This window comes from Austrofundulus limnaeus, unplaced genomic scaffold (genome assembly GCF_001266775.1).
Source record: "Austrofundulus limnaeus strain Quisiro unplaced genomic scaffold, Austrofundulus_limnaeus-1.0 Scaffold109, whole genome shotgun sequence".
NCBI classification, from domain to species: domain Eukaryota; kingdom Metazoa; phylum Chordata; class Actinopteri; order Cyprinodontiformes; family Rivulidae; genus Austrofundulus; species Austrofundulus limnaeus.
Genome location: NW_013952511.1, coordinates 333,431 through 340,960, shown reverse-complemented (window position 1 = coordinate 340,960; position 7,530 = coordinate 333,431). Strand labels below are relative to the sequence as shown.

Here is a 7,530-nt window from a genome sequence, read left to right as displayed (position 1 = left end):
ATATATATATATTCCGCTCTAAACGGAGCTCGTCTTGCCTCGCGCCAGACCTTTGTCCGCGCGCCTGCCGCCGGTGCCATGTTGCCATGGCTCCCCTCGTGCCTCCGCTCCGCTCGCGCGAACGTTGAGAAATAACAACGTTGTGATGAATCAGCATCTCTCTTTCTCTCTGCCGCGAGCCGCACCACCTTCACACACACGCGCTCGCGCGCGCGCTCCCCAGCCCGTGCGGCAGGGCAGGCACAACCGACCCCGATGTCTGCGTTTTAAGCGGCGGCTTCGCGAGCGAAACCCCCCCTCCCTCTCTCCCTCCCTCCCTCCGAGCCGGAGGCCTGTCGGAGGTGGCTGACACAAAGCAAATGTCAGAACAGCCGCCGCCGCTGCAGCGGCAGCCGGGGGTGTTCGCTCCTAGCGAGCCGCCTGGACGTCTAGGAGCGAACACCCCGGTTGCCGCTGCAGCGGCGGGCGCCGCCGCTGCAGCGGCAACCGGGGTGTTTGCTCCCCGAGCTAGCCGCCGGGACGTCTGACAGCTACCGACACCGCGGGGTTGACAGCCGCGTTCTCGGTTATTTTCGGCTCGGTTCCGTCACACAGCGAGCACACCACAAGAAAGAAGTCCGATAAATAAAAGCGGAGGTCGGTGTAAAGAAAACACACAACCGTCCGTCTTACCTGACAGACGGCGGAGCGCGTCCAGCTCGCGCCGCTCCTCCGAGTGACAGACGGCCGGGAAGCTAACGAGGTGAACGGAGGGTTTCACCGCTCTGACCCCTTCTTAGTGTCGGCTTCTAAAACAAGGGAATCCCCGGACAGAGCGTCCTCTAATTCCAACACATGGCAGCTTATTATTATTATTATTATTATTATTATTATTATTATTGGTCCCTTTGTCTGTGTTATTATCATGAAATCACTGGTCGGTGGATCGAGCGAGGCGGTGCCAACCACACGGTCCGGGTCTCGGCAGAGATGCACCGGCGGGTGATGATTCAGCAGTACCGGAGAGGCTGCCCTTTAAACGGCAGGCGGCGACGGGACGGGACAGCGCGGCAGCGGCGGAACGCTCGCGCACACTCAGCGAAAAAGAAAGGGAAACACACACATCCACATTCAGCACTTTTTCTTTTCGAGGGATTTCAGTTGTGATATATATTTTAAAAAACCAGGCTGACTCACCAGAAGTCAAACCCGCGCCCTTTCTCCCACCGCTCCCTCTGGCTGGGTTTCACCGGCGGCTCGTCGACGCGGCGCGGAAAGAAGACGAGCTCTTTTGGAAGAAGCGTTTTATTTATTTTTTTTCCGCTCGCGCCTCTTCGCGGGGGCTCTACATATATCCTGTCGTTCCTCGCTTGTTTTTAGTCTGTGGTCAGAGGCGCCAGACGTCAAATGATGTTTGAATCACATGGTTTCATTCATGAAGGATCTACGCAACCCGCTTTTAAAGAGACACGAGGCTCTACTATGCGCGTGTTTTTTTTTTTTTTTTTTTGACAACAGGCGGAGCGGAAAGTGTGACAGGACAGCTGTGCACACGTCTAAACTTAGAGCATTGATCCTGCAGCAAGGCTGGATTAAAAACACTCATCCCTGTCATTCTTCACAGCTGCTTTGGAAAATTTAACGCATTTTAGTCCCGCTTATAAATAAAACTAGAAAAAAAATCAGAAGAAATTTAATCAATTTACAGACAAAATGTCAACATCAATTTTATAATCATCTATGCCAGAGGAGCCCAAAGTGGGGCCCGCGGGCCAAATTTGGCCCATCAAGCCATTTGATTTGGCCCACCAACACTGCAGTTGCCAAAGTTACAAGGTTGTAACCTGTCATCCTATGTAGAAACACAGTGTTTCCATTGGTCAAATGACTATATAAAAGGGCTGTAGTGAAGGTTTTCATTCATGGTGCTGACATATCTTTGATTTAATAGGATTAAACGTGAAACATGAAATGACAAGAAATATTTAGATCAGATCTAACCTCACATGTAGAGTTGTACACTTTATAAGGCCACAAAACTCATATTTTATCAATTTATATAACGTCCCATGAGCCTTTCCTACACATTCTCACTCCCAACTCGTCACATATTGACGTTTAAGGTAAGGTTCCCTCTGCGTCTTATTTGGACGCAGAAGGTACCCCCCTCGCGTCACTCCTTGACGCCCACGGCTTTTCCGGGTTGCGCCACCAGGGGGCTTTGGGGCGGGTGTCTGAGGTTAACATGAGGGATCGGGTTTAATGGTTAAGTTTAGGTACTGGGATCAGGGGTAGGATGTCCATGGTGAATATTAGGTCATTTTACGCTTTAGAACATGTTCACCTGAATTTCGTACATTTTCTAAAAATGGTTAATTTTACCTACTAGGGTCAGGGACAGGATGTCTAAAGTGAACTAAGGTAATTTCAGGCTTTGGAACGGTCGTTTTTGCGCATTTTATACACTTTCTGAACATATGACAACAGCTTCCGCCCCATCTCGTCAGTAACTGACGTGAGGGGGGTACCCTGCACGTCAATATCGGACGTAGAGGGAACCTTGCAAAACGTCAATATGTGACGAGTTGGGAGTGAGAATGGGTTGGCCTTTCCTACTTGAGCGTATGGCAGACTTTCTCCAAGTGCACAGACTAAAACAAAAGAGGGCCATTGCACAGCTTAATGGTTTAAAATAAAGGACTTTTTTTTAAAAAAGTATTTGTATTTCATGTATTATATAACTGCATTTGGCTTGCAGCCATGGATAGATTTTCATTTTGGCCCCCTCGGGGAAAATGTTTGGGCACCCCTGGTCTATGCAAAATAAATGGCCCAACGTTTCGATGTATAAACTGCAAAATAATTTCAAAGAGAAGCAAGATCGAAACAAACATTAAAGCTGCTGCCACGGTAACCCTGAGCCTCTCACTCCCTGACCTGCAGAGCGGCTGACTGAAAAGTAAGCCTCAAACAAACAGTCGCTGTAACGCAAAAAAAAAAAAAATGCCACGTTTGATTTTAAAATTGTATGTTTTCAGTGTTTTATGTACAATTTGTCCACCTTCACTTCTGGTTTGGAAAATAATGCTAAAATAAAGCTCAAGTCTTTTGAAGCTTGTACGTGTGCACTGACACTCTTTGGGTGGGAGAAAACCACAAATGCTTTTGCAGACAGAGAGAGACATCGGTTGAAAGAAAACCAACATACCTGCGTTTCGTGGTATAAATTGTATGGGCCATAAAAGTTGTGGGAGTAAGAAGAGTTTGTTTGCAAAAAATAGAGTGAAAATTCAAAACTTGAAGTGTAACATCAACTCTCAGTCGAATATACTAAACTTAAACTGCAACGGTGTAAAAATCTGAAAAGATTCAGACGTGCAAAGTCCACTTTCTGTGACCTGGATAAACTTTGAAATCTCAGAAGTATTCCTGAGCTCCAAACAGAGCTGGCTTTCCTCATTTTGCCAACATCCAGTTTTCCTCAATGTGGAATTATTCAGCATTTTTGTTTGTTTGTTTTGTAAAAAAATGTTATTGCTCTATATACTGCAGAACGTTGGAGGGAGAAGTAATAAATCAACAATTGTAACAGAGGAAACCACAACGATGCTTTGCTTCACTGGCTCCCTGAAAAAAAAGATAATTTAACAGAAAAAGTGCGCCTTTCATATATCACATATCAAATATGTTCCCAAATAAATAAATAAATAAATAAATAAATAAATAAATAAATAAATGTTCTCCTTATCATTTTTGTGTTGCCTAACAGCAAATCCAACGTCTATTAAATTTTTACAGTACATTTCAGTTGTTGCACTTCCTGTTCAAGAAGGATGTGAAATGATAGTTTAAACAAATAATAAGTTCTTTGGTTTAGTTTCCGGACGATAAATGTTCACATTACACAACGTGTCTTCAAACCACAGAAAAGAAAAGGAAAGCATCCTCCATTGATGATGTTGTTTGAGGTAAATTATTAAAGCAAAAAACATTTTGAATGCATTTTTAATAGAAAAATATTTATTAGTGTTGTGCTTTGATAAACAATAAAACGTTATTTATATAAACAAATCATGCATCGTACACCATCGGTCCTTATTTGGAGAAACAAAACTAAACCTAATAGGCCTGAAGTGCACCATCACCGTCCATTTCCATTTCAGAGGAATTAATGACTTGCATACAAGCCCAGGAAGCACTCAGCCATTATTAGCAGCCTATTTCCTGACAATGACACAGAAATAGCCTGTTCTTAGTTACTGATGAACAAGTTAGATACAAGTTAAACATTCAAAGTCTCAAGGCTAATTTTTTTTTTTTTTACAAATGAACCCAAATCTGGAATGAAAGGACAGCTTGTGAAATAAATATAACAAATATAGTAAATAGGCACAAATGTCCAGATGTTTCAGCACATTTATGTTTGATTATGCTGTTTGTTATTTCTGACTCTATCTAGACAAATTGGCTGGTTATATTAAAAAAAAATTCAAAACATGTAATTTCTGTTTTCTTCACTGGTTGAAGTTTTTTTTTTTTTAAGAGTTACACTTACAGTTTTTGGAATTATGTTTGATTAGTGGGTTTTAAAATAATCACATCTGTTTTACATTTTGAATTTTGATTTATTTGTATTTCATAAACTGATCTTAATTCAGCTTTTAAAAGTTTGCAGGAATAAAGAAAATATGAGAAAGCATACTTTATTAATGTTTGTTTGCTGCACTCAGTGAATACTTTAGGTGGATCACGCTGTAAGCATATTTTTAGAGATGCACATTTTCCCACTCTTGTTTGGAATAAACTTAATCTGAAACTGTGAACAAATTTTATTTTTAACATAAAAAGTCTTTGGTCCACTGTGCAAACCGACTTAAACAGAAGCTCATAATGCAGATTCATTGATGCGGTGTGGTAACAATCAGAGGTTCCTCTTTCTGCAACCGTTCCTTTAGTCATTCAGCTGCACAAGACTGATATTTTATCAGCATCAAGATCACTGTCATGCACACGTCCCACACTTACACAAACTAATATCCACACAGAACTTCAGCAAAAGGATGGATAATGGGAAACAAACTCCTGTTTTTGTGTTTCATGTTGAGAAATATTTGGTGTTCAGCAGAAAACATTTTCTCAGCAAAATGTTGGAAAATATGTTAAACTAAATATCATGAGCAAATTTTATACTGTCTTTCTCGACTGGACGTCTCTCCACTTTGGTGTTGCTGCTACAGCTTTCTCCTGTTTCTAATCTTACCTGCCCGACTAAGCATTTTAGGCAACATTGGTAACTCTTGTTCGTGTGCCTCAAGGCTCTATGCTGGGACCACTTCTTTTTTATACTTCTTCCCCGCTGTCAAATCATCTCCCACGGTCCTTGAGAAAACTAGTTAAGCGTCTCAGTCTCACTTTAAGCGTAGTGAGTAAATCGTGTCAGTCTTAGAGCTGATTTATGACCCTTTGCTGTGTCACAAAGCTGATCCTGGATGATGTCATTACAAAGCCCCCATCATGGATCAATCACTGCATCGGATTTCATGTTCAATATTCTCTGAGAAATGACAAGATAAAATTGCGAAAATCCTAACATAAGTTCACATTCAACAAAATAATGCCCATTTATGCTGTGACTGTCTGTAAATTGCATAAAATGCCTTCATTTATATAATTAATAAAGAAAATTTAGCGGATTATTTCACAAAACTGCAGCTTGAATTTTTTTTTTTTTTTTACATTTCAGAGCCTGAGGAAATGTTGAGCTTGCACCACCCTTCTACACTAAACTGCCCACAGACAATATCCCCTTCCGAGAGACCCCCCACCACCCCCGAACACCACATGTGTATTGTGTGCAAATAGCCTTTATTTACAGATTTTGTTAAGTTTGAGTTAAAGAAAGAAAGAAGACATGTTAAAAGAAAATTTTAATCCCAGTGTGTGTAATGTAAATCTGTGGATCTGTGTTTGATTACTCTGGGTTTCTCATGGATCCCGATGTGTAACACAAAAATCTGAATTACAGAACTGAAACTGAAAGTAGTCAAACTGAAAATTTAATACAACAAAATACAGTTTCCAAGCAAATCAATTCAAATTCAAAACTTTAAATTCAGTTTCAATTTAGTGAAATTCATTTCCAAACCAATGCATTCAGTTTCAATTTATGCAAGTGCAGATTCAATCTGAGCAATTCAAATTCAGTTTCTGTTGGCACAAGTTTCTTCCCATAGACTCCAATGAGCTCATACCCCAGTGGGTACACAGGGGTACTCAAATGTTTTTGGTGGCGACAATTTTTGACCATTTTACCATTACACACAGGACACGGCCCGATTTCTTACGGGGACAAAAGCCCGGTCCCCATAAGAAACTGTACCTGTGAGGTTAGGTTTAAGGTAAGGGGTCAGGGTTAGATTGTAGAAATGACCAGTAAATTAACAGAAGTCAATGCAAAGTCCCCATGAGGATAGAAGAACAAACATGTGTGTGTAAAATGCAGCCATGATTCCTATAAAAAGCAATAAAGACATTTGTTAATATTACTATCATTAGTTTCTGGTGACTCTCTGTATACATTACACAAACAACCATGTTGCTGCAAAGGTCAGTGATTACATTGATCACATGAAAATGACAGGCAGCATCTGGCCTACCTGTGGATCCAGATCTCATGCAAGGCTGCATACACTCTCTCGTACCATCAAACACACACAATTGTACAATCTTTCAGCTCAGGATTATTCACCACCAAACTACAGCGGTGGACAAAGTACTCAGTTTCCCTACAGCAAGGCAAAGGGGAGAATCAGCAAGAGTGATGGCTGTTTCTGCCCTACACTACACTGTTTACCTGTTGGTGGGGCACCACATCAGTTTACTGATGATGTTCACACTTTTCAATTAGAACTCATACACTCAAAATGAAGAAATCAGCTTTGTCTTTATGATAATTTATTACAAAAATATAAAAAAAAACTATTGCATTGAATCATGAATAAAAACAGTAAAATTAATATCATGAAAGATGAAGCAATAAGGTTTATAAAATGGTTTAAAGGTGAAAATTAGTGTAGACTTGTCCAGGTTTGGACGTTTAAAACCTTTTTAGAAGGAACAAATATATTTTCCCCAAAGGAAATATTTTCGTCTTCTACTAATTAACTGACAAGTGACCCTAGTTAAAAACCTATATATTTTTTTCAGTTTGGAGAGAAAAGGGTAAGATTTTGGTCAGATTAAAGTTAGTAATTTAATCTTATTACTGCAGATCAGAAGAATGATATCAGGATGCCCCCGGCTGAACCGATCTGCTTTGCGAACCATTATGTGTAATGTCTTGATTAGGCACAGGTCTTTACTCTCACCCAGGTTGGAGACATCTAGTTTGTGTCAAGGAGGTGAAGAAGCTTAGCTGCTGGACCCAAGTTTCTGAAGTCCAGGCAGAGTCAGAGCTGTCCTTAAAGGGATCCACGATTAGTTAACATTAGATTTTATTTGATAAACATTTATTTTAACTGTAAAATAAAGACTGTAAAAATACTGTAGGCT

General features: G+C 40.8%; 1 protein-coding gene across 3 annotated transcripts in view; it reads right to left on the bottom strand.

The window, feature by feature from the left end:
- mafgb (v-maf avian musculoaponeurotic fibrosarcoma oncogene homolog Gb) overlaps window positions 1-7,530 on the bottom strand; it is a 36,560-nt gene that overhangs the window by 25,013 nt on the left and 4,017 nt on the right. Inside the window, exon 1 of one of the 3 annotated variants that reach the window (XM_014014015.1) lies at window positions 1,177-1,434. The exons of 1 other annotated variant lie outside the window; for it this stretch is intronic. The gene's annotated coding sequence lies outside the window, so the exon portion shown is untranslated. Of the gene's footprint in view, window positions 1-672; window positions 805-1,176; window positions 1,435-7,530 lie in introns of those variants that run through there. One more of the 3 variants, XM_014014016.1, reaches the window with a different exon arrangement.